The 25002-nt window shown below is 41.7% G+C and overlaps 1 long non-coding RNA gene across 1 annotated transcript in view; it reads left to right on the forward strand.

The window, feature by feature from the left end:
- Positions 1-25002, forward strand: part of LOC122460577 — a 258725-nt gene that overhangs the window by 22041 nt on the left and 211682 nt on the right. Inside the window, exons 3-4 of the long non-coding RNA XR_006281975.1 lie at positions 19173-19215; positions 21080-21224. This is a non-coding gene — a long non-coding RNA (uncharacterized LOC122460577). The remainder of the gene's footprint in view (positions 1-19172; positions 19216-21079; positions 21225-25002) is intronic.

A 25002-nucleotide genomic window follows, 5' to 3' on the forward strand; every position in this document is an offset into this window, starting at 1 on the left:
TAACTTATAGTTTTGGTTGCAGTTTCTCTGTGATTCATTTGTGTTAGCAAACATGATTCATACAGGAAACATGCATAAGAGTGATTAGATCATGCCATACTCTTTATTTCCTTTTCCTTTATTATTATTATTATGATTTATTTTTTATTGTGTAGTTGTGGAGCACTGACAATGTCCTCAGTGCTGTAGAATAAAAAGGACATCTTAGCTCTGCCTACAATGGGACTGTCATCTAGGAAGACAAACAAAAGCACAGACAGTGCATGGGATGCAGAGCAAGTCACTATGTGACAGGACTGTACACTGGGTTTTCTTGCCTTGCCTTTTGTAGTAAAATAAAGAATAACTCTTCTATGTGTAATTAACCACTGGGACAATTTATCAAGGGTCATGGTGGATTCTCCCTCACTGACAATTTTTAAATCAAGATTGACTGTTTTTTTCTAAAAGATCTGCTCTAGGAATTTTTGGGGGAAGTTCTATGGAAGTCAGACTAGATGATCACAAAGGCCCTTCTGGCCTTGGAATCTTTGAATCTTTGTAGAGCAGACATAGGCTTCAAGAGAAAAGGGATCTGAAGTCAGAGGGAATAATGTTCAACTTCTTTGCTCCTTGTGTACTCATTCACACCCCTGCAAAGTGAGTGTAAGACATGACCATTCTAATATGCTAGTGTTTTATATTCATCCTACATAGGTGCAGATAGCTCCTTAAGGTGCCTGGCAAGGGAGACTTAGGCCTGGAGAGGGGAGAAACACTAGACACCATGCAAGAGAGGGAACCATATGCAGCAGGCCCCATAGAATCATAGAACATTAGGGTTGGAAGAGACCTCAGGAGGTCATCTAGTCCAACCCCCTGCTAAAAGCAGGACCAACCCCAACTAAAATGTCCCAGCCAGGGTTTTGTCAAGCCAGGCCTTAAAAACCTCTAAGGATGGAGATTCCACCATCTCCATAGGTAACCCATTCCAGTGCTTTACCACCCTCCTGGTGAACTAGTTTTTCCTACTATCTAACTTAGACCTCCCCAATTGCAACTTGAGACCATTGCTCGTTGTTCTGTCATCTGCCACCACTGAGAACACCGAGCTCCATCGTCTTTGGAACCCCGCTTCAGGTAGTTGAAGGCTGCTATTAAATCTCGTCTCACTCTTCTCTTCTGCAGACTAAATAAGCCCAGTTCCCTTAGCCTCTCTTCATAAGTCAGAGGAGGCATTAGTGGGAGAAAGGCTATGAAGAGAGTGGTGAGGCCTCTGTGGCCTTTTAACAGTTGTGAAAGAAAACTGCACATTATTGATTTGGTAAGCTCTGACAATTTGCTCAGCGCTATACAAGACAAAGACAATCCCTGCCCAAAAGAGCTTGCAGTCTAAGGCCCTAATCCTCCAAGTCACACTACACAGGCAGAGCCTTGTGCTTGCACTTTCAGGATTGGGGACTAAAAGTCCCAGAGAGAGAAGATGGTCAGGAGAAGGTATTACATTATAAGAATTTATTTCTGTGACCTCCAATCCCATCTTCTAAAAATTTGTATTCTATCTAAGATACTTGGAAAGCTTCTGGCACCACAGTATTTGAGCACCTCACAATCTTTATTATACTTATGCTTGCAACACCCCTGTGCAGTAGGTGTTGGGCTCTGTCCATGTGCAGTTCATGCATAACCTGATCTTTATAGTCCAAGTTTATTTTGTCCATTGTCCCAAGCAGTAGGGTATTCCTGCTTATCTTACATTGCCTAGACATCCTGACTCCAGAATGCTGCTTTTTACAACTTAACCTTCCATTCACCTTCCCAATCATGCCCAGTAAGAAATCAGGTCTTACTTATGTCAAGTTTCTTATGCCCAGCCAGGCCTACAGTTGTGAAACATGGACACTATGCTGCTCAGACTGAGCAAAGCCGGAGGCTTTCCACACAAAATGCCAATGTTGTATATTGTGCATAAAGTGGAATGACTTCATTTGTAATGCAGATGTTTACGGTCGCTCCAATCTACAGACTACTGGGGCCATTGTCCCCGGATGGTGGTGTACTTTTTCAAACATGTCACAAGAATGCCACACGATGTTCCAGCGAATGCTGTTCTCTGGGTGGCTTGTAACATCTGGGATAAAATTCCACCAACTGAGGGGTGGAGGTGCCCCAAAGTCAGACCCCCATTACATGGGTATATCAAATCTGTCCCAGTGTTAGACTCTCAGCCCATCAAGCTCTTGCAGCCGCGCAGGAATGGACCAAATAGTGAATGATCAATCTGGCTGACCCTTTGGCTAAGCGTTGAGGAAGAAGCCAGGTCTACAGCGGGAAGTGCTATTATCCCTCATCCTGCAGATGGATTGCTGAAGCACAGAGAGACTGTAAGTCCTGCGTGACCAAGGTCACCTAGGAATTTTGTGGTAGAGCAGGACCGGAACTCTCCAGTGTCCTAACTAATAGATTATTTACTACACTCTATGCAAATCTAAACGCCAAATGAAAGAGAGGTGTGAACATGCCATTTGGCTGATATATGTCAGTTTTCATGGGCCCTCTGGAAGCACTGAGTCTTTAGAAGTGGCTCCAGTATAGAAAGATTAGAGGCCTCATGCACCGGGATAGGAAGGTTAGTGTTTTCAGGGTGGCAGACCTAACTCTGCTTAGCAATGCAGGGTTTTTCTGTGGGACCAGTGGAATGGCACCTGCTAGAACTCTGCGTAGCTTTGTGGAGAAATTACTCTGTGGACCAACAGGCCAAGCAACCTATCCCACCCCCTCGCACATATCCTCCCTTTCCTTCCTGGGGATACCAGGGAGCAGTCTTTTAACAAGACATCCCCACCACCACCATTTTCCTGGAAGGAGAGACTCTGTAACAGCTGCCATTGCTAGCAGTACAAGGGGGCAAGGAGAGGGGGGTTGCTCTGCCACTTAAGCCAGCAGTACCAGTGAGAGGTGCCCTTGCAGTTTCAGAAGCCCCAATTTTGTCAGGAATTTCAGACTGTCTGTGAGCTGTTCTGTGGGGCTGCAGTTTGTTATGGGGAAACAGTAATAACTGCATTGGGAGTAAGTAATGGACAAGGATGGAACTCGCTCTAACTAGGGACGAATCAGTGGGAGTGAGGGTGTGTGTTGGCGTTGGGCCAGGAGCCTGCAGATTAGTCTGTGGCAGCTAGAGCAGACAGCGTGATGGAGGGAGGGAGAAGAACACACTGGCAGTGACAGCAGCAAGGAGAACCTGGGGAACTTAGGGTCCAGTACCCCCTGAGACTACCTTGGGGACAGGAGCCTGCATTTCTCAAGAACAAAGCCAGGTTCTGGGAGCCCAGACACTGAGCTTGCAGACTCCTGAGCAGTTGTCAGGGGGTGTGCATGTAAAGGGAGAACCTCCACTATTCCAAGAGCCTCTCTTACACCAGTAGCTTTTGCTGAAATTTCTCCTCTCTCTAGAAAATGGGGAACTTGTGCAGAGGGAGGGAGAAGTTTCTTGGCAGGAAGGACACAGTGTGAGAGTTTGGGTTTGCTGCATTGGGGAAGGACGGGGGATTCTGAGTAGATTAGCCAGGATAACAGTGATTTTGGAAAAACTAATTCAAGTACTTTGGGTTTGAAGGGGTGGCTCAGGAACGAATAGCTCCTTTCAGGGGCAGCTGGGGAAAGGTTTTATTTACTAACAAAACAAAGCATGGACCTAACAAGATGTGTCCATCATTCTCTTGCTTGTATCTTGTATGCTGCATCCCTGCCCCCCACTCTTTGTCTTTTAGATAGTGGGCTCTTTGGGGCAGAGGCTGCGTCTAGCACATTTTCAGAGGGGTAGAGTTGTGTAAGGCTTTGAAGGTGAGGTCGAAAATCTAAAAATTGATGTAGTGGGCCGTGGGGAGCCAATGGGCATGTTGAACTGTGGAGTTGAGGTGGTATGATGGAGTAAGGAAAGTAATTTTAACAGCTGCATTTAGTTGGGCTGAAAAAGAGCGACATGGATATTAGGGAGTAATTGAGGTGGGAGATAAATGCTACATTGAATTTTAACTATCCTCTAAGGAAAGCTAAAAGGACAACCTCTTAGAAATACTAAAAATACAGTGTACAGCCATTTCTTTAGTATTGTCGGTTTAATTGAAATAACCTCCAAACTCATTTCCAGAAGACAGTATTAATTGGCTCTGCTAACCCTATATGTTGTACAGCCATTTATTTCATGCACTAACTCTCAAATGGGCTGAGACCCAGTGAAATGTAGGCTTTCCAATGGATAAAGGACGAGATGGTGCTTTCTCCCACATCAGGCATTGCATGTGCTCCTAGAACTATTTCCCTAGCTTGGTTGGAGTTTTATTCATGATTGAGATCTGGCTGATGGGTAGACACCAAGGGCACAGCACTAAACCATCCCACAGCACCGGGATCCAAACTGCATCCTCAGAAGGAGTGAATCTTACAGACTAAAAGAGTGGTTGTCTGATGCTTTTTTTTTTAAAACTGTTATTGTTGTCAATCAACAGGAACAAGAACGATGTTGATAATAATCCTGGCTTTAACCCTTATCACCCTCATGGTGTTCTTGTGAGAAACTGAGGGTGCGTATACTTTTCCTGGACATCCTGAGGCCTCAGCCCCATGTGTGCAATATGTGGCTCATGTACCATTCTAGCCCAGCTCTCCAAGATGAGCCTTCCCCTGCTTTCCTAGCTTCAGCTTTGGTCATTTGAGGATACTCCCTTACCCCTAGACTGGGCAGCCAGCCTCTGTGTCTACAGTCCTCTGTTCTTAGTGGTCAGCCTGCTCAATAGGACTCCATGCCAGGAAGTTCTCAGCCCATGGCTTCTGCTGCTGCTTAATGGGCTGAGACAATAGGACCTGGTGGCAGAGGGAGGCAGCTCTTACACAAAGGCCAGGTCTATTCCCTGAATTTTCTCACTCTTGCTCTCATTGCTGATAAAAACTGTGGGTTTCCAAGTATAGACAAAGTGCTAGTGACCACTGATATTTTAAGCACTGCATTGGGTAGATCTGCTCTGAGCAAGATTAGTCAACACTGCACTTAAAACTCCAGCAGCTGCCTGGAGCCTGGTCTACACTAGGGCTCCCACTGATTAAATTACTGATGGCAGTAGCAATGGGACGTTATTTTGGGGGAGGAAAAACCTAGTTTAGACACCAAATTGGGGCAGAGGAGGGTTCGCTACAGGTCAGAGCCACAGCCCAGATTCTGAGAGCAATCATAGACGTGGTCCCCTGCAGCACAGTCTTCCCTTACGGTACATCTATGCTGGAATAAAAGACCCTTGGCAGGGCCATGGCTGGCCTGGGTCAGCTGACTTTGGCTCGCGGGGCTCAGACTGCAGGGCTAAATATAAAAGTCCCAGAGCCCTTGCTCCAACCTGATCCTGAATGTCTACACCACAATTAAACAGCCCGAAGGCCTGAGCTCCGGATGCTTCAGGCAACTGACATGGGCCAGACCTGGCTGTTTAATTGCAATGTAGATGTGCCCTCAGTGGCCTCATTAAACCCCTGGTAATTCACTAATCCCCAGGTTTTAATTACATTTTAAGGGTTAAAATCTGGTTCTCTGGTGCTAGCAATTTTGTAATTCTTCATCCATGTACAAGCCCAAATCAGCTCACATTCAAACCTTCCTTTCTAAACAAAACAGCCGGATTTGTTTTAATTGTGTAAGTGAGGCTGTACTTAAACTAACTCCCATTCCCCAACATTTGGTTTTGATGTTGATCATTTTTTAACGTTTGATCAGAGCTGTGTGTTTGCTAGCAAGGTGGGTCCATGCCGGGCTACAACATAGCACTGCAAAACCGTAAGATGAACATCTAAGTGTTGATGCGATGCTGTAGGAGATGTCATTTTCTGTTGCCCATATCTCTTGTAATGGCTCCTCAGATATGAGCCTGCATGATTAAGCATGTTTAATCACTCAACTCCATCTTCTTTTAGAGAGAACAATATTCAAAATGGACTCATTTCACTCAGAACAATCGTAAAATATTCATTTCCTACCCAAAATGGAGAAGAGACAGTGCATGCCATTCCAATATTTTGAGGGAATTAAGTGAATTCTTCCTAGGAATCTTTTAGTGACAAGTAAAGCACTGTATATTCTTTGACATTCAGTGAAATTATATAACTATGAATTGTGGGTGTTGGTTACAGATGAGTCTCTCATATATCCTGATATTATGTCCATTCAGAACTTGCAAAAATAACACAGCCTAAACTTTACAGGTCACCCATGGTTTCTCCCCAAAGTGCAGACTTTTTGGTGTGTTTGTATAGGAATGAGACAATCATTTTTTTGAATCTTTGGTCTCTGTGGTTCAGATATTCTCCTCTGCCCAGCTCAGGAGTCAAAACAGTTCTCTTGATTGGTGTCCCACCGACCAAAATGATGCTGTCAAAGGAAAGTATAGTATTTATCGGCAAGTTCCAAGTCTTTGTTCATGCTATTGGACAACTCTGTAACAGGTTAAGAAAAAGACTCTTAAGTCTGAAAAAACATGGCGCTTTTTCTGTCTTAGAAACTGATGGGACTGCTTACCCAGTCTGAGAGAAGCAGAAAGAAGTTTGTCTCCCTTTGTTCTTCAGATTTTAATTCCTCAGCCTCCATTTCCTCTTCCCCTCTTAGAGAAGTGAGGCTAGACCCATTTGAACCTGATTAACCATTCAGCTGGGTTCATTTGGAATACCATACCCTTTTAGCACACACATGTTTCTCTGAGAGCCTGTAACAATCCTTTTCCCCAAGTGCTAAGGATATTATTACTTGCATACTTTCCCCCATTTTGCTAGGAAACTCCTAGCTCATGGGAGGTTCAAGTGGATACAGGAGTTTATGCCCTTCCGTGTGCAGTTTTCATGTGGTTCACTGCTGTGCAGTAGATTTGCTTTGGGAAATCCAAGAGCGAGTCACACCAGGTGAACTACAAGGCCTCTCGAGAACTCCTTGCCCCCTCAGATTTTCCAAATTCGGAATGGTTAACTAACAACTCAACCTTTCTCCGACTTGAGAAAGACTTTCAGTAAGTTTCATTCTCATGACACAAGGTGTGTGTGTGTGGGGGGGGGAATGCCAGGGAGAAAAACCTACCAGCGCAGACTGAGTAGAGTTTGTAGGGTTTTGAAAGATGCCTTGAATGATATTTGGGTTACTGTGATGGCAGAAGCCTTCACAGCAGAGACTTTGAAGGCCCAAATTAAAGTTGGCCTGTGGCCCTTTTACATTTGCGCTGTGGGCACAGCATCCACTCCCTTGAGGAATACTCCTGGCACCCACTGAACCAGCTCTGTGTCCCACCCCCTCGGCAGGAGGTCCCAGGTCCAGGAGGGATTCCAGGGCTGCGGAGAAGCATGTTGGGGGTAAAATGGGAGAGGGAGTGGCCAGAGTGCTCTTATGCCCACTGATTCTACACTTCTGCAATGGCATTTAGAGTCAATTGCATCGGGGCTGCCCTGGCCTGGGCTGGGACTGAACCAGTCCTCTGTTCCTGGCTGGCCCTGGAACCAGTGCAGCAATGAATTGCACTGTGAGTATGGAATTACTTTAATTTGTAGCAATAGCGTGAAAGTAAGATATTTTACACCCCATCTGAGGAATCCCCATCTCCATTCATCCTGCAGAAAGCAAAGTTAAGACTGAAAGCTAATTGCTTGGCTTTGTTTTCTGATTTTTTTTTGCTCAGTAGTAGAATATTTTACCTGCAGATAGCAGCAGACTCCTATGGATTGAAGCCTGATAGCTGGATTGTGGGGAATTACCCATTTTATTTTTTTTTAGAGTAAAATAAAAAAAGAGAAGTAGCATTTCCCCACCTGACTGATGAATCACGGCACATCCGCCTTGTTACATCAGGTTAGTAAGATCACATGACATCCTATATCCTGATACAGCGCCATGCACTAGTTACAGTAGCTACTTCCACCTTGATAGGTGCAGGTAAGAATGAATAGGAGTAGAAGTGTGTAAGTCTTTATGTGGCTAGCACTTTGCTGTAATAAAATCTGATAAGAGAAGAGTCTACAGAAGATTGCTAAGACTGCAGTTTTAGTTTTGTCTGTGAGTATAAACTGGCATCTTGAGTGTCTAAAGAAATATATATATGAAATAGGGATTCTTCACTGGTTTAATCCCTTAGGTATCAATAGAGAATAAAATCCAGAAGCAGAGTTGTTGCTAATAGCAAGGGGCTATAAAATGGGGTGAGAGGGAAAGCAACAAACCTCATTCATATTTTTTTTAAAAAATCCTTTTCCAAACCCCTGGCATGGCTTGTTGCTACAGCATTGCCTCTAATCATATTTTAATTTTTTTACTTTCATAATTAATTTTTTCTCTACAAAACTTTAAAAGAGCTGTACAGGCATCTAATACTTATTTTCCACAAGTCCTGGTCCCCTGAAACATGATATATTTTAGGTACTGTAGGTTTTTTTCCCCATTTTTTTAAAAAAGCCCTATAACTCCTAAATAACAAGCAGTTAGGATAATAGTTCAAGTTGAAATAGTATTTTATAGCACAGTGTACTTTTGTCATTCTGAGTGGCTGTCAATATTTAGATGGCAGTCACTCCCAGAAAAATATATGAAGGTAAAATACAAAGGCTTTCCTTCAAAATCCAGCTGCACTCTTTGACAAGAACTTATATTAGGAAGATTTGGACGATTTCAGAATTGTCTTTATCCTATTTATTGAAGGTCCTTCTAAGTATACATGGCATAGAGATGAACAGGGGAATTTTCAGAAGGTTATTCAAAGTCATGCAACCTAAGTTTTGGGTATCCAATTGTGGGTGCTGACATAAAAAAGAGAATTTTCAAAGCTGAATGTGGCCTGGGCTCCTACTCCGAAAATTTGCTTTGTCTTGGGTTCTCAAGGACATGAATGCACTCAGGCAGATAGAGGGTCAATAGAATCCTTCAACACCTCACTATTCTTTTATGGTTCAGTTTTTACTCCTGTTCTGTTCCCTGTTTCATATTATAGGTGATTTTCCCACCTAACATTGAGGAATCAGGAAATGAAAGATTGTTTTCCTACAGCCATATACCTTTGGCTATATTGTACATATCTATTATTTTCTATGGCTATATTTTGGTTAAATGTATCCCATAAAATACTATAGGTAGGCAACATGGCCAAGTTGATGTCACTAAAGACATTTTAATTTTTGCATTTCCTTACATTTTTTCTCTTTTAATTGCTTAAACTTGCCATAACATTGACAAAATATTTTGGTGTAAATGATCTTGTAGCTCCAACAAAGTCAATTGGGCTTAGGACATGCTCCCCTTTGTAATTAATCAATTAAGTATTTCCCACTGTGGAAAATCTTGTGTGTAGAATTAAAAACAAATACTCCAGTCCCTTTTGTACCCAAATCTTTCTTGCCAAAATACAGTGTCATCTTTTCCTTTAGAATTTTTTTATTTCGACTTACTGCTACATGGCTAATCAATAAATGAGTTGATCAGCTGCCCATAGACATGTCCTTAATGCTTCCTATAAGGTTGTAATAACCCCTTGCATCAGATGTAAAAGTTCTGGGAACCATGTGAACTGAAAGGATTGAAAAATGCTGGCCCTAATGATAAATGGAATCCTGAGTAAAACAAACCTGGATCAATGCATGTTGCTAGGTTGTACTTTAAAATCTAAAACCTACTCTTTGACTAATTTTTTTGATTTCATCAAATGCTGCTGTGTGGTTAGTCTCTTTCCAAAGCTGCCTGGGAATTAACATGTGCCGAATATCTAAGAGTGTTTGTTTCAGGAGCGCTTAATTCTTTTTTGAACTGGATTATCATGTTAGTCCTTGACATAGTCTAAACTTGTAGCCTAAACCTTGCTGGCATAAACTGGTCTCAATCCATATCTTTTTTTTTTGGTATCCCATGCTATCAAATGCTAGTATGCCCAAATGACTCCATAATTTTTGCCTGGTCTATCCGATGTATTTTTAAGACACCTACTACCATGGTATATTCTTACCTTATTTTTTACCCCAAACACTACCAAATAACCACATACCTAAATCTTTTTTTGTAATGTTTGTGTATACTGTCCAATAATAATAATAATTAATAAAAAACTTACTATGCATGTCCCTTATGCATAACCTTCTAGTGGTCCATTAACAGGTTGTTTTGCAATTGGTCTATACTTCAAATGTCATTTTTCTGGAGACCTGCCTGTACTATGGAAAGTAGCTGTACCAGTTTATTTCATTCACAGAAAAAGCACTGAGTTTGTAGTGGATTATATTAGTTCATAGAAGACTGCACTAAATGTGTATCTAGCTGATGAATCCTTTCTACACTTTTTAGTTTCTTTACTTGTGTGGCCAAGAATATCTCCATATACGTTTCTGGGGCAACTTTAAATAGTCTTCTAAATTTCCTATTTATTTCATTACATTTTTGGACTATGGTAAAATCTCAGAGTTATGAACACCAGAGTTACAAACTGACCAGTCAACCCCACATCTCATTTGGAACCAGAAGTGCGCAATCAGGCAGCAGCAGAGACCAAAAAAAATAAAAATAAAAGACAGTACAGTACTGTGTTAACGTAACCTACTAAAAAAAATTAAGGGAAAGTTTTAAAAAAAAGATTTGACAAGGTGCGGAAACTGTTCCTGTGCTTGTTTCATTTAAATTAAGATGGTTAAAAGCAGCATTTTTCTTCTGCATAGTAAAGTTTCAAAGCCGTTTTAATCAATGTTCAGTTGTAAACTTTGGAAGAACACCCATAACGTTTTGTTCAGAGTTACAAACGTTTCAGAGCTACAAACAACCTCTATTCCCAAGGTGTTCCTAACTCTGAGGTTCTACTGTGTTTAAGTCGTCTCTAAATGTATCTTTGTACATTTGTTCCTTCATTTTCAAGCCCATGCACAGCTCCACACTGCCCACACCTGCTCCTCTGCCTGCTTCCTACAGCCCTTCCAAGCTCTCTGGCTAGTCACTCACAATATGAGCAAATAAATAGCTGACATGATGTCTCCTCTTGCCGTGAGAGCCCAACAACCTTATTGTCGGATCAAGCTTATTGCCTGGTCCACCACTGAGTATAAAACTGTAAACAGCTGTGGATCGTTGTAGTCATTAATGGACTCCTCTTGAGTGGTGCATAAGTCTGCACTCACCAAGGGAATGGTCTTGGCAAAATGCCTAATGGTGATTCTTGCAAGTTTTAGAATGGGGGATCTGAAAATGGGCCAGCAACCCTGTTAAGCTGAATTCCATTATTTATTTCCCTCCTGTATTTATCATAGAATCATAGAATCATAGAATATCAGGGTTGGAAGGGACCCCAGAAGGTCATCTAGTCCAACCCCCTGCTCAAAGCAGGACCAAGTCCCAGTTAAATCATCCCAGCCAGGGCTTTGTCAAGCCTGACCTTAAAAACCTCTAAGGAAGGAGATTCTACCACCTCCCTAGGTAACGCATTCCAGTGTTTCACCACCCTCTTAGTGAAAAAGTTTTTCCTAATATCCAATCTAAACCTCCCCCATTGCAACTTGAGACCATTACTCCTCGTTCTGTCATCTGCTACCATTGAGAACAGTCTAGAGCCATCCTCTTTGAAACCCCCTTTCAGGTAGTTGAAAGCAGCTATCAAATCCCCCCTCATTCTTCTCTTCTGCAGACTAAACAATCCCAGCTCCCTCAGCCTCTCCTCATAAGTCATGTGCTCTAGACCCCTAATCATTTTCGTTGCCCTTCGTTGTACTCTTTCCAATTTATCCACATCCTTCCTGTAGTGTGGGGCCCAAAACTGGACACAGTACTCCAGATGAGGCCTCACCAGTGTCGAATAGAGGGGAACGATCACGTCCCTCGATCTGCTCGCTATGCCCCTACTTATACATCCCAAAATGCCATTGGCCTTCTTGGCAACAAGGGCACACTGCTGACTCATATCCAGCTTCTCGTCCACTGTCACCCCTAGGTCCTTTTCCGCAGAACTGCTGCCGAGCCATTCGGTCCCTAGTCTGTAGCGGTGCATTGGATTCTTCCATCCTAAGTGCAGGACCCTGCACTTATCCTTATTGAACCTCATTAGATTTCTTTTGGCCCAATCCTCCAATTTGTCTAGGTCCTTCTGTATCCTATCCCTCCCCTCCAGCGTATCTACCACTCCTCCCAGTTTAGTATCATCCGCAAATTTGCTGAGAGTGCAATCCACACCATCCTCCAGATCATTTATGAAGATATTGAACAAAACGGGCCCCAGGACCGACCCCTGGGGCACTCCACTTGACACCGGCTGCCAACTAGACATGGAGCCATTGATCACTACCCGTTGAGCCCGACAATCTAGCCAGCTTTCTACCCACCTTATAGTGCATTCATCCAGCCCATACTTCCTTAACTTGCTGACAAGAATGCTGTCAAAAGCTTTGCTAAAGTCAAGAAACAATACATCCACTGCTTTCCCTTCGTCCACAGAACCAGTAATCTCATCATAAAAGGCGATTAGATTAGTCAGGCATGACCTTCCCTTGGTGAATCCATGCTGACTGTTCCTGATCACTTTCCTCTCCTCTAAGTGCTTCAGGATTGATTCTTTGAGGACCTGCTCCATGATTTTTCCAGGGACTGAGGTGAGGCTGACCGGCCTGTAGTTCCCAGGATCCTCCTTCTTCCCTTTTTTAAAGATGGGCACTACATTAGCCTTTTTCCAGTCATCCGGGACTTCCCCCGTTCGCCACGAGTTTTCAAAGATAATGGCCAAGGGCTCTGCAATCACAGCCGCTCACTCCTTTTCCTATTTCCTGGTCCAGTGCACACTGCTGGAAAACTGAGGACTCATAGGCTGTATACATCAAATACTGAAACCCACATTAAAACCATACAAATGGTAGCTAGTGTACATTTGCTCCTGCAAAGGTCCTCCTGCCCCAATTGTTATGCCCACGTGAAATCTCATGGAAGGCAGTGGGATTCTACGTGGGTATAAGAGTCCATGAGGGTGGATCCCTTTGCAGCATTAACCACAATAGCCAATTTTCGACCTCATTGACACCAGCATAAAACTAGAGCAAATCCATGAGAGTAATTCTGGTGTCAGTCAGGTTTGAATTTGACCCTATGTTCTTAAAATAATCACATCTACCTCAGTTTAAATTTACCATGGGGTGATCAGAGATGTTGGAAATGGGAACGAGTTCTTAGATCACCCAGTCCATAGCTTTGCAAATGTAGGATTAATAGATTTGGTTTTTGTCTGCCTCCATTTTGAATTCCCGGCCTGCAGCCAGAAACTGCCCATTTTCAGTGTTTGTACATAGGCATTCTTATCAGGAAAATGCTTACATTATGGGTCAGAATAAATTGTAAGAAATGTAATCCAATTGTCACCAACTTTTGGCTTGTGATTTTTTTTTTTTTTTTGCTTCTCTCCCTGACTTTAGTTTTTCTGTATGAAATGGTGGGGGAAAAAAATCTTACATGACTTTTTTTTCTATTCTAGACTTCTGTAAAAATCCTTTCAGCAGAGGTCAGTATATTAGTGCCTAGGTATGATCATGTGGTAGCTTAATTACTGTCTTATGAATCCATTGCTGCCTGTATTGGGTAGCTGTTTTCTGCCTTTAATATTTTACTTTTTCCCTTCCAAGCTGTCTGCATATGGAATTCCAACACGTCCTGACATCTGTGTTTATTCATCATACTTAAAAAGCTGCAGATTGCCTTACCAAGACCCACTGAAACTGGAGGACCATTACTATACACACTGGGGTTGTGATGCAACTGTCGATGTGCAATTTAGATAGCATAGTGAGAGGAGAGAAAGGATGGTGCAGTGACTAGGGCATGAGGCTGGGACTTGGGAAAACTTGGTTTGATTCCCTGTTCCACCATACATTTCCTGTGTGACCCTGAACAAGTAAATTAGTCTGTCTGCCTCAGTTTCCCCTATCTACATTGGGGATAAAAGCACTTTCCTACCTCTCATAGGTGTTGTAAGGATAAATATAGTTAAGATTTTTCTGGCACTCTGACAGCCCTATAATAAGGTATATAAATCCCACACTAGAATAGAGGAGGTTAAGGGCAGATCTGGGACCATGTAGACCCATCGAGCTTGCTTCAGATAGAGGAGGAGTTTAAAGAAAGATAAACAGCGGGTAGAATAGGGGGACAGACGTATCCTGAGAACTCCCTGAGGAAGGGTACAGCAGGAATCTTTGCTGCAGGGAAGGGAGATCCACAAATGGCAGTTACCCAGGCCAGAGGAGGTAGTGCTAGCTTTTCCTTAAGGGCTAAGAAACCCTTCACTCTATCTTTTCTTGGATTGCTTGTGAGACTTTGACAATGTCCTCAACTGAGAAAGTAAGTGGTAGGAGTGGCCCAGGGAGGGCAGCATTGGAGCACTGCTAAGTGCTTGATATTGCTGCCTCTCATAGGGCCTGGGTCAGAGCCCAGTGGAGAAGGGCCAAGGCTCCCCTACTATCCAGCTACAAAGGTAGCATAACTCCTCCACCCCTTAAAATCAGGGGATAAAGACATTGAAAGCCTTGAAATAAGGGTGTGATGCCTTTGGAGGTGCAGAGTTGGGCCAGAAACTCCTTTTGGGGGGTTGTCAGACTTCTGTAATTTGTTGGACTCTGTAACTCTGGAAAGAGGTGGACTTCTGTGGTGACCTGGCCAGAGGGCCAAGTCACTATCTACTGGAAGAGAGACCACCACTGCGACAGAGTGACTACTCGCAGAGGAAAAGTTGAGATGAGGAGAGTTATCACTAGCGGTTCCACCAGTAACTGCAGCCCTGGCACAAGGCCATATAATGAGATATTACTGACTGATTTTTTAAAAAGGGAAGTCAGAGATCCAAGTACACTCCAAGTTCTGTCTGCATACTGGAGCTGATGCCAAATAAAAAACATCCATTATTTGCCTATTTGCATTATTTGCCTATTGGTGCTTTTGCAAAAAGTTTTGGATGAATATTTTCATATCAGAAACTTTTGTCAAAGATGGGTATTTAGTGGGGTTTGGGTGGGGATAAGGCACATGGGTTTTCTTGGTTAAGCCTACTTCATGGGCACACCAGGGATAAAGAGAACTATTTGACTAATCTTCTCTGGGGAAGAAGTGTCTATACTTCATGTCCTCTCTTTGAGGGAGTTGCTATATCTCTGCACTCATTCTGAGTGCACTTTCTAGGGGTCTAAACCTTGGGTTTTCCCTAGCAACCACTTGCAGATGCTTATGCAGGTACATCTCCAAACCAGATTCCTGTGAACAAGTGGCAGCAGCACAGAATGCCCCTTTCCTCTCTCAGCTGCTACGGAAGAAGAATGTGAGAGCCACTGAAGGTTGTCCTGGATCTGTGCAGTGTCCTTGTGCATGATGCAGTTTCCAAAGACACCAGAAAGAGGTAGATAGTGGAGGAGGTTAGCAAGCCACCAATCTTTTCCTATCCCTTGACACCCATAAGAAGACAATACTGACTATGTGGGTTGTACCCTGGGGGAGGTCTGTCAAAGAGCCCATTGGAGGGGTAGGATTGTATGGAGACAGAAAGCCTTCAGGCTAAAATAAGTTTGAATAAAGCGTCCAATCCTGAACCTTTTGAAATCTCCCATCATGAAATTTATAAAAATTCTTGCAATAGAGAACATTATTTACTTCATAATCTTTAAATCTAGCTCTGCTGTTTTAGTGTTGTTTTACTTTATTTTATTTTTTTCTTTGTAATATACTAGAAGCATATTAAGAAATGATTTCAAGGGGAAAAGGAGATTATTATTCCAATTTGGGATTCAAGGTATTTTAAAATGTATGATCTGTATTTCAGTGGTGATGAGGCACATGGGGGCATACACATACAACTGTAGAGATATATATCTGAAATCCATTGAAGTAATTGGTTTTGTGAATCTTAAATTGGAACAATAATCTCCTTTTTCTGTTCCTGGGGGAAATGGCTGGCCTGGCAGGAGGAACTCAGGATCTTATAGTCTTGTACCCTGTGATTCTCTCAATGGTAACAAAATCATAGCACAGAGGACACACAGTCCTGAACAATACAATACAGATTTTTGTTCTCATGTTTTTGTCTTTCCTTTTAAATTGACGAAGGCAAAGAAATATACTGCAGAAAATGAGTTTAGAAAATAAATGCCGAAACTCAATGAAAACATTAGTTTCATCATGCTATTTCCATAGACCTTCATTCATTGCTGATGATCATTTTTCTGTGGGATGGCGAATGCCTCTTGGCAGGCGCAGAGCACCTTAATCTGCGACTTCAATGTCAGCCAAGCAAGCCCACCATCTTGCTAGACTGGGCAACTTGTGTTTAATTCTACTCCCAGTAAAGTCAGTGGTGAAATGCTCATTGGCTTCAATGACCAGTATCTCAGGGGGCATAGCTATTGTTGTTCTGCATACAGAACTGCACTAACCTAGTAGTGTTATAGTAGCACTTATACGTGTCTCTCCATCCATAGGCTCACGTAGGCTGTGCCATGCCACACTGTAGACGTTAGAACCATGTTTTGGACATGTGCCTTTCTTTTTGATGAACAAGTAAAGCTTTAATGTTTGAAGGAGGGTCACTGGGTTGCTACTGTGCCTCTGTAGGACACAAATGCTTGCACAGGACAATAAAACCGTTTTCTCGGCACTTTTTTCTTAGGACTATGCAAAAATCCCATGTGCATTTTTTTATGAATTCCCTTCTATTTTATAGCCACTACTAGTCATGCTTATTACAATGCCATATTATGGCCTTAGCCACTTTTTATGTCCCTGTAACATAGTACCCTAGAAAAAGATGCTTCACTCAGCAAGAACCAGTAAACTTGCTACAAAATCAGTGGAATACTTTTTATAAAAGTGCATAAACTTCTGTTCTTAAACATTGTCATCCTTCACCTTAACAAGCACAGCAAAAAGGTTCCACTGGTTTCTATGCCTTGTTAGGTCTATCATCTTTTTAATTAATAGTGTTTTTACGAAGCCGTCTGAACTGTGTCATTTCCATTATCAGGAAACCATTGCCATTAATGAATAATTTTCATTTCTGATCCTTGATATCATGCTAGTTGATCTCCTGTTTCCATGCCGCCGAATGATAGCATCGTTTTCTGCCCACGATCAAATTTAATTTGGACTCTGATTATATTATGCTGTTGCGACTGAAGTGTCAATTTTTGTCAGGCAATTAGGAGCTATAACCTGTGAAGTTAAGTTTGATAGGCATTGTAATTGGATTGTTACAGTAATAGCTTGGAACATTCCTTTTTTTCTTGCTTCTTTGATTCTTGATGCATACTTTAGTCATGAGAACAAAGGCATTTTGTTATTATGCAACCATAGGACATTCAAGACAACAAGATGGAGACAGAGTTTTTCCACTCGCCTCACATGGACTTGATTTGGATTTAGGTTTGACCACAAATCATGACAGGATTTTGAAAAGAATTCTTCTGGGGTCAAGGAAATCTGCAAAAGTCAAATATAGAATCAAAGCTTTTAGGATCATAAGTTTTTGTGCGGTTCTTTAAATGAAAAGGTTACACAGAAGAAATAAATCAAAACTGGAAATGTGTCAAATTTCTCTTTACGCCATTCTCACTTCTTTTTAGCAATTTAGTGGCCTCCATGGGTTTGTGATCTTGGCAAGTACTAGATACTGTAATTTTGGAACACACTGTGGCCCAAATTCTCTTCTGGTGTAAATGGGCACAGTTCCATTGAACTCTCACAAGCAGAGAATTTGGCCCTATGGAAAATAGTCACAGCATGATAGCTAGTATGTAATGGAGAACACATTTATTTTTATTGGATCCTTGTTGTCAGTTCACTCTCCGATGTCAGACTGGAAGTATCTGGTTGTACATTTTTTTTCTTCTTTGCCGACACAGTAGTTCACAGATTGGCTGTTTGTCAAAAGAGAATTGTTCTCAATGTCTTTGGCATGTGCTCAACCCTTCCCCAGGCTCCTCTTCTGATCATCTCTGATCAGAGGCACAATGAATAGACATTTTAAAAAGGACAATGGAAAGGGGCTACCATATCCAGCACTCATCTGATTAGGAATATGTTATAGCCACTGCCATGGGACAAGTAAAAGAAGGAGGAAAACAAAGGAACCCCAGCTGCTGTAATATAATATATATATATATATATAATATAAGAAATAATGTACACACAGGAACCTATCCCTGCAACAAAGCCCGTTGCCAACTGTGTCCACATATCTATTCAGGGGACACCATCATAGGGCCTATCACATCAGCCACACTATCAGAGGCTCGCAAAAAGAAAAGGAGTACTTGTGGCACCTTAGAGACTAACAAATTTATTAGAGCATAAGCTTTCGTGAGCTACAGCTCACTTCATCGATGCATCCGATGAAGTGAGCTGTAGCTCACGAAAGCTTATGCTCTAATAAATTTGTTAGTCTCTAAGGTGCCACAAGTACTCCTTTTCTTTTTGCGAATACAGACTAACACGGCTGCTACTCTGAAACCTATCAGAGGCTCGTTCACCTGCGCATCTACCAATGTGATATATGCTATCATGTGCCAGCAATGCCCCTCTGCCATGTACATTGGTCAAACTGGACAGTCTCTACGTAAAAGAATAAATGGACACAAATCAGACGTCAAGAATTGTAACATTCAAAAACCAGTCAGGGAACACTTCCATCTCTTTGGTCACTCAATTACAGACCTAAAAGTGGCAATTCTTCACCAAAAATCTTCAAAAACAGACTCCAATGAGAGACTGCTGAATTGGAATTAATTTGCAAAGTGGATACAATTAACTTAGGTTTGAATAAAGACTGGGAGTGGATGGGGCATTACACAAAGTAAAACTATTTCCCTATGTTTATTCTGCCCTCTCTCCCCCCCCCCCCCCGCTGTTCCTCAGACATTCTTGTCAACTGCTGGAAATGGCCCACCTTGATTATCACTACAAAAGGTCCCTCCACCCCCCGCTCTCCTGCTGGTAATAGCTCACCTTACCTGATCACTCTCGTTACAGTGTGTATGGTAACACCCATTGTTTCATGTTCTCTGTGTATATAAATCTCCCCACTGTATTTTCCACTGAATGCATCTGATGAAGTGAGCTGTAGCTCACGAAAGCTTATGCTCAAATAAATTTGTTAGTCTCTAAGGTGCCACAAGTACTCCTTTTCTTTTTACACCAGGGTGTGATTATAGAAAATGGAAAATTCAAACTGGAGTTGCAAGGTGAGTGGCTAAGCAAAGTTAAAGCTTTAAAACTAATGAAAGGCAAATTTGAAAAGGGTCAGATGTCTGTATGGTTTAGGTAACTCCCACAGAGATTAAGGTTCTTAATGGAATTAGCTGAACATTCGAGGATACCTTCCTCCCACCCCTTCAGACTTTCAAATCACCTTCTCTGAAACACAACTAGTACCTTCCACCTGCTATTGTTTCATTGGGGAGTAGCCTTCTGTGATCCAGTGGACTCACGTTCCAAACACACATCTCATGGTGTGGCCTAGTAGACCTGCCCCTCTCTGCTTCAGGGAGTAGAGTCTTCAGGGACAGCCAGTTCTGTCCATCTTCTTCTCTGTCATCCTCAGTGGGCTTGCTGAGCTTGCTTGCTCTTGGAGATAACCTGGTGTGTCTACTGCATCCTTTGGCAACTTTAGTGTGCTCTCAGTAGGCCTCTTCCCTCTCAAATATACTCTGCTGATTTTCTTCTGAGGCTAACTGAATGATCCTCATCCCAGTCCTGAAGCATTATGTCCCAGCAACTCCTCTGCTAGGCCCCGAAGCTTTATCTTTTGACAGTGTAAATTCACAATTAAGTTTATGCTCCCATAATGCTTTGTGGGATCGCAACACTCCCTCAGTTCCAGCACAGATCACGCGAGACTAACAGTTCTTGAGATGACCCATGCCCAGGACTGCAGATCCAGACGAGAATGTGGTAATATCAGAAAACTCTGGATAGCTGTGCTTGGTAGATTCTGTGTAATATAACATCATCACTAAAGGCTGTAGGGTGGGAGTGCTTTCTTTGTGCTTTGAATTTCAGCTCGGACAGTGAAACTAGACTGGTCTGTTAGTCAATTTCACTCTTCTGTTTAAAATCCCTTCTTTTTTCTGTTTATTTTGTTAAGAGTTAACAGAATATTTAGGTTAAATAAAACAAAACATGAACATTTCCATTTGTATTAGATTTTCTTTAAAACCTTTACTTTCATGCACAAAGCCTAAATTTTGGGCCTAGGCTACTTGATGTTGTCCCTTTAGTCTGGTGATGTCAAAAAACGAATATTGAGAACCTGGAAGGATGCATCAAGGCCATCAAAAAGGGAGTGGATTGATGAAATGACACAGGCAACTGCATATGAAAGAAGTAATATACGGAATAGAAAGTAAGTTAAATGAATTTGAAGATATCTGCAATCTATTCTTTAGCTGTATCAGAAGAGATGCCCTGACCTATGATAGGAGACGGTGGAGGGAAATTGAGGGGTGAATGAAAGTTTTTGGCTCTGAAGATAAATAATATTTTCTCTCTCTCCTTTTCTACCTCCGTACATTCTCTTTTGCTTTGCTTTTCTTTCTCCCTAAGTGACAAGGAATGTGGTGGAATTATACCTGAAAAAGAAAATAAAAGTCATGTAAATCATTATGTATGTATGTGTCATTTTCAGGAATATAGACTAAAACTCTAATGACAAAGAGAAATAGACAGATAGATTAGCAGGCATGAAGAAATTCACCCCAGCGAATGCATGCAACTTTCTGGAGTCTCACAGCAATAAGAATCGTTATTAATTTTCCATTTTTCAGTTTATCTGATGCAGGCCAAGAAATTACTGTAAGGCCTATTATCTGTAGCTCATTATTTGTAATGTACTGTGGCAACAATCAATGAGCTCTGTTTTCTGAAAACTGATTCAATCTTTTGCTGTTAGTACTGTAATGAAGTAGGTGCAGTATATACTTGCATAAGAACTCAGAATCGTGTTAGCACCTATGCTGCATAGTGAAGCTGCTGATACTTTGCATGCACATTTTAAGCATCATCTGAGGATCAGCAGAGTTCATAGGTTCAATATTCTCTCCCTTTCAGCCTCCTATGTCAGCGATGTTTTAACCAGCTGGGGGCAGAATGACGTTTTGGAAATTAAAGAGAAAAGAAGTAAAAATGACAAATCCACTGGTATTTCTACATCAGAGCCTCGCCATTAACAATATAACATGAAAAATTCTATCAGGTAAAAATGATGTCTGATTATATTTTTGAAGTGTCAATGCATGGGTAGATTTACATTTGACATGCCATTAAAATACTTCAATATATTTTTATATTTAAAAAAAAAATCTTTGTCAGGATAAAACCTAGGTGAAATCTCTTTATTTTCATACTGGTGTAAGAAACATTTCCAATGTTTTTGACATGCTGATATATTAGAAGTTACATAATTCTTTATAATCTTTCCAAATATTTCGTTGTCTGAAGATATTTCATTGACAACTTCTGTTGTTTTTACTATACTTGTCCACCCCTTCACATTTAATACTCTGATTACACACCTACTTTATGTTGGATGCAATCTGATCATTATGGTGACATATTTTTTCTTTAACTATTGAAGCGAATTTATCTCCGGTGAAGGGGGTTTAATTTTGTCACCCCCAGGATGATAAATCCAGTGTCCAAAAATACAAATAGCATGGGTAGCAGCACACACTTCCCTCACAATTTTCCTCATCTCTAACCTGGAAGAAACACATTTAAGGGTGAAAGGGTTAATCAATTCCCATCCCCAGTCAATCTAGAGAAACTGCAAACAGGCATGTAAGTTAGTTTCAGACATGGTGGTGGTTTGTGTGATGGGAACACCCATTGCAAACTGGGCTGGGATCAAAAATTCCTTTCTCATAAACCACTGAACTGCTGCTGCTGTAATATCTACCTAGCAGAACTGGATTTAAACTGGTTTCAGAGTAGCAGCCGTGTTAGTCTGTATTCACAAAAATAAAAGGAGTACTTGTGGCACCTTAGAGACTAACAAATTTATTTGAGCATAAGCTTTCGTGAGCTACAGCATCTGATGAAGTGAGCTGTAGCTCACGAAAGTTTATGCTCAAACAAATTTGTTAGTCTCTAAGGTGCCACAAGTACTCCTTTTCTTTTTGGATTTAATCTGGCAATCTAGAGGCAAAAGGATCTGTATTCTGTAACAAAGCCCCGTGAGCCATCACTTCTTGAGATTATTTTACAAGTTGCATGCCCTGTCCATCACTGTACTTAGCTGACCACTTTTTCCCATGTACATATGCCTTAATTATTATTGTTTATTAAGCACTGACAGTGTACTTGGTACTGTACAAGACATAAATAGAAGACAACCCCTACCCTGAAAAGTTTACACTTAAAGCTGAGCAAATAATGATTCACAAAACAAAAAATTCAGGAAAAAATCCAGGTTGATTCAAACTGAAACCATTTAAAATTGTTTTTCATTGAATCAAAAGACTTGAAAAAATTCTAATTTGAGTAAAAAAAATTTCAGGTCGATTTGAAACTTTTTTTAAAATTTCATTTCTACTTGACTGAAGTGTTTTCGGTGTCTCAAAACTATTTTTTGTTATTTTTGAGGTTTTCATTTTTATTCGGCCATTTTCAGATATTTTTCACCCTTTTTTGTATTTTTTTTAATAGGTCAAATTTGAATTTGAAAAGCCATTTCAAAATTAAATGTCAAAATAAAATGTTTTGAAATATTTGAATTGTTTTTTTATTTTTTTATTGGCAGAAACTGTTTGTCAATTTGACCAGAATTTGCTGTTTATTTGGTAGCACCAAAAATGCATTCTAAGGTGAAAAAGCTGTTCATCAAAAAAATGTATGTCTGGCCCTACACACAATGTGGAAGACCGACAGAAAGACAGGACACACTAGTAGTTCCAGCCATTGGCCAAAGGGCCAAAACAATCTATTGAAAGTAGATTGTGTGAAAGTAAAGTTCAGAAAAGCACATAAAATGGAATAGTTTTATTGGTCATATTATGGAAAACAAATAATTTGCTTGCCTAACTGTCTGGCAATAGATTCATGCTAGATAGCATTAAGGATTACTTCATGAACACATACTAGATCGGTTTCATTCCTGGTTGTGTAAACTAAATGGATTAAACAAAATTATGGGAGAATATTCATGCTCGAGATTGCAATGAATTGGAAAGACCTCAAAGTAAGAAAAACAAATATAAAATCACAACTGTATTAAAGCCGAATTACAAAAGCACATATAGTGTTCCCAATTCTTTATTTACAGACCCTGATGAAAATTAAAGATGACCCTTGACTACAACCTTCAAATCTGGATGTGAAACCTTTCCAGAGTGTGGGAGTTTGGGTATATGGATTTTTGCTTTAGACCCATGAAGATAAGAACGCCCCACAAAGTTTGAATCCACATTCAAACTTTCCCAAAATTCAGGGACATTCAGATCCAGAATTTTGGTTTGGGCTGTGTAGCGGGGTGGTCACCCTGCTCTGGCCCTGAATGGCTTAAAAACAGCCCTGGAGAGGGCTGCAGCAGGAAAAGGGATTAAGAACAGCTGGGGGAAGCTGACTATGTAGCTGACCACAGGTGTGGCTGGCTTAATCAGGGCCCAGCTGGCCCTTATAAGAGGGCTGTGAGCCAGAAGCTGCAGGACACACTCTCTTGCTTGTGCTTGCATGGAAGAGAGAAGGACCTAGCTAAGGGGCAAGGGCAGATGGGGAGCTCCTGCTTGGTAAACCCCCAGGCTGCAGGCCTTGGTGAAGGCCTAAATAGGTGCTGAGGTGCAGCCTGGGGTTAGGCAGAGGCAGCTGGTCCTACCCCCTTGCTTGTGATGAGTGGCCATTACAGACTGCAGTCTGCCCCAGTGAGCGGGGGCTATATGATGACTGGCTGTAGCCACTGAGACAAGGTGGGTTTAGAGGGTTGGGGGTTCCTCTGGGAGGGGAGACCCAGAGTGTGGAGGTTCTGTTGGGGCAGAACCTCAGGGTAAAGAGCATTGGTGTCCATGAGGGACATGGGGCCAGCAGCAGGTGAGACACTGGCCTACAGAGGGTGTGCCATATGCTGGAGAGCTAATTCCCTTACTGACCAGCAGGAGGCACTGTACTGGTGAGTTGTTGCTTGGCTACAGGATCCTATTTAAAAATGAAGCCATCAAACACTCTTAAACCATAAACTGAGAAATGGAATATAATATTTTGAGGGAAGCCCAGGGGGGTGGGAGGCTGGATATCTCAAGGGATTTGTACTACTATATAGAGCATCAGTTTGAAACCAATCTATGTCAAAAATGACTCAGTTGTTAATGTTTGATTTCTGTTTAGTGGCCTAAGAGAAATAAGTTTGCATTTTCAGTCTGATTCCTAGCAGACAAGTGTCTGCATCACAAGTGGCAGCTTCAGATCAAAGACAGAATGGACATGGAAATGGAACTAGCTTTTGAGGTTATCTTTTCAGTAAGGGTAAAAGTATACTGGCTTGCAAAGTGAGGAAGATTATCCTGCCAATGCATCCATGCAATAGATAAACAGAGGACTTGCATCCTAGGATAGGATTGTCCAAACATGCTCTCAGCATTGGCCTAACTCTAATCTCAGATTTCAGTATGAGTGGAGTTAGATCACGGGCGAGAACTTCTGAAAATCCCACCCCCTAATGTTTCCAGCTGACAAGACACTGTGGCTGAGAATTGAACCTAGATCAAGTGCTTGGAAGGCAGCCATGCTAGCCGCTACATCAACAATGCAGACCTCCATGCCTAGGGTTTCCAGTCTGCCCTGATCATAGCATTCACTTCTAAAAAGGGTGGTGGGGAGAACCAAGCTATTCTACCTACAAAGGACAGTGGTTATAAATCAGAGAAACAGCAATACAGGGAAGATATTTGTCTTATAACCATGATCAGTTGCTTCCTAAGGACTTAAGTGTGGAGATATTACAAGCCCTAAGCAAGGGAAAGTGTTTAGTGGTTTTATCCAAA

Source organism: Dermochelys coriacea, chromosome 6, assembly GCF_009764565.3.
Source record: "Dermochelys coriacea isolate rDerCor1 chromosome 6, rDerCor1.pri.v4, whole genome shotgun sequence".
Classification (NCBI taxonomy): Eukaryota; Metazoa; Chordata; order Testudines; family Dermochelyidae; genus Dermochelys; species Dermochelys coriacea.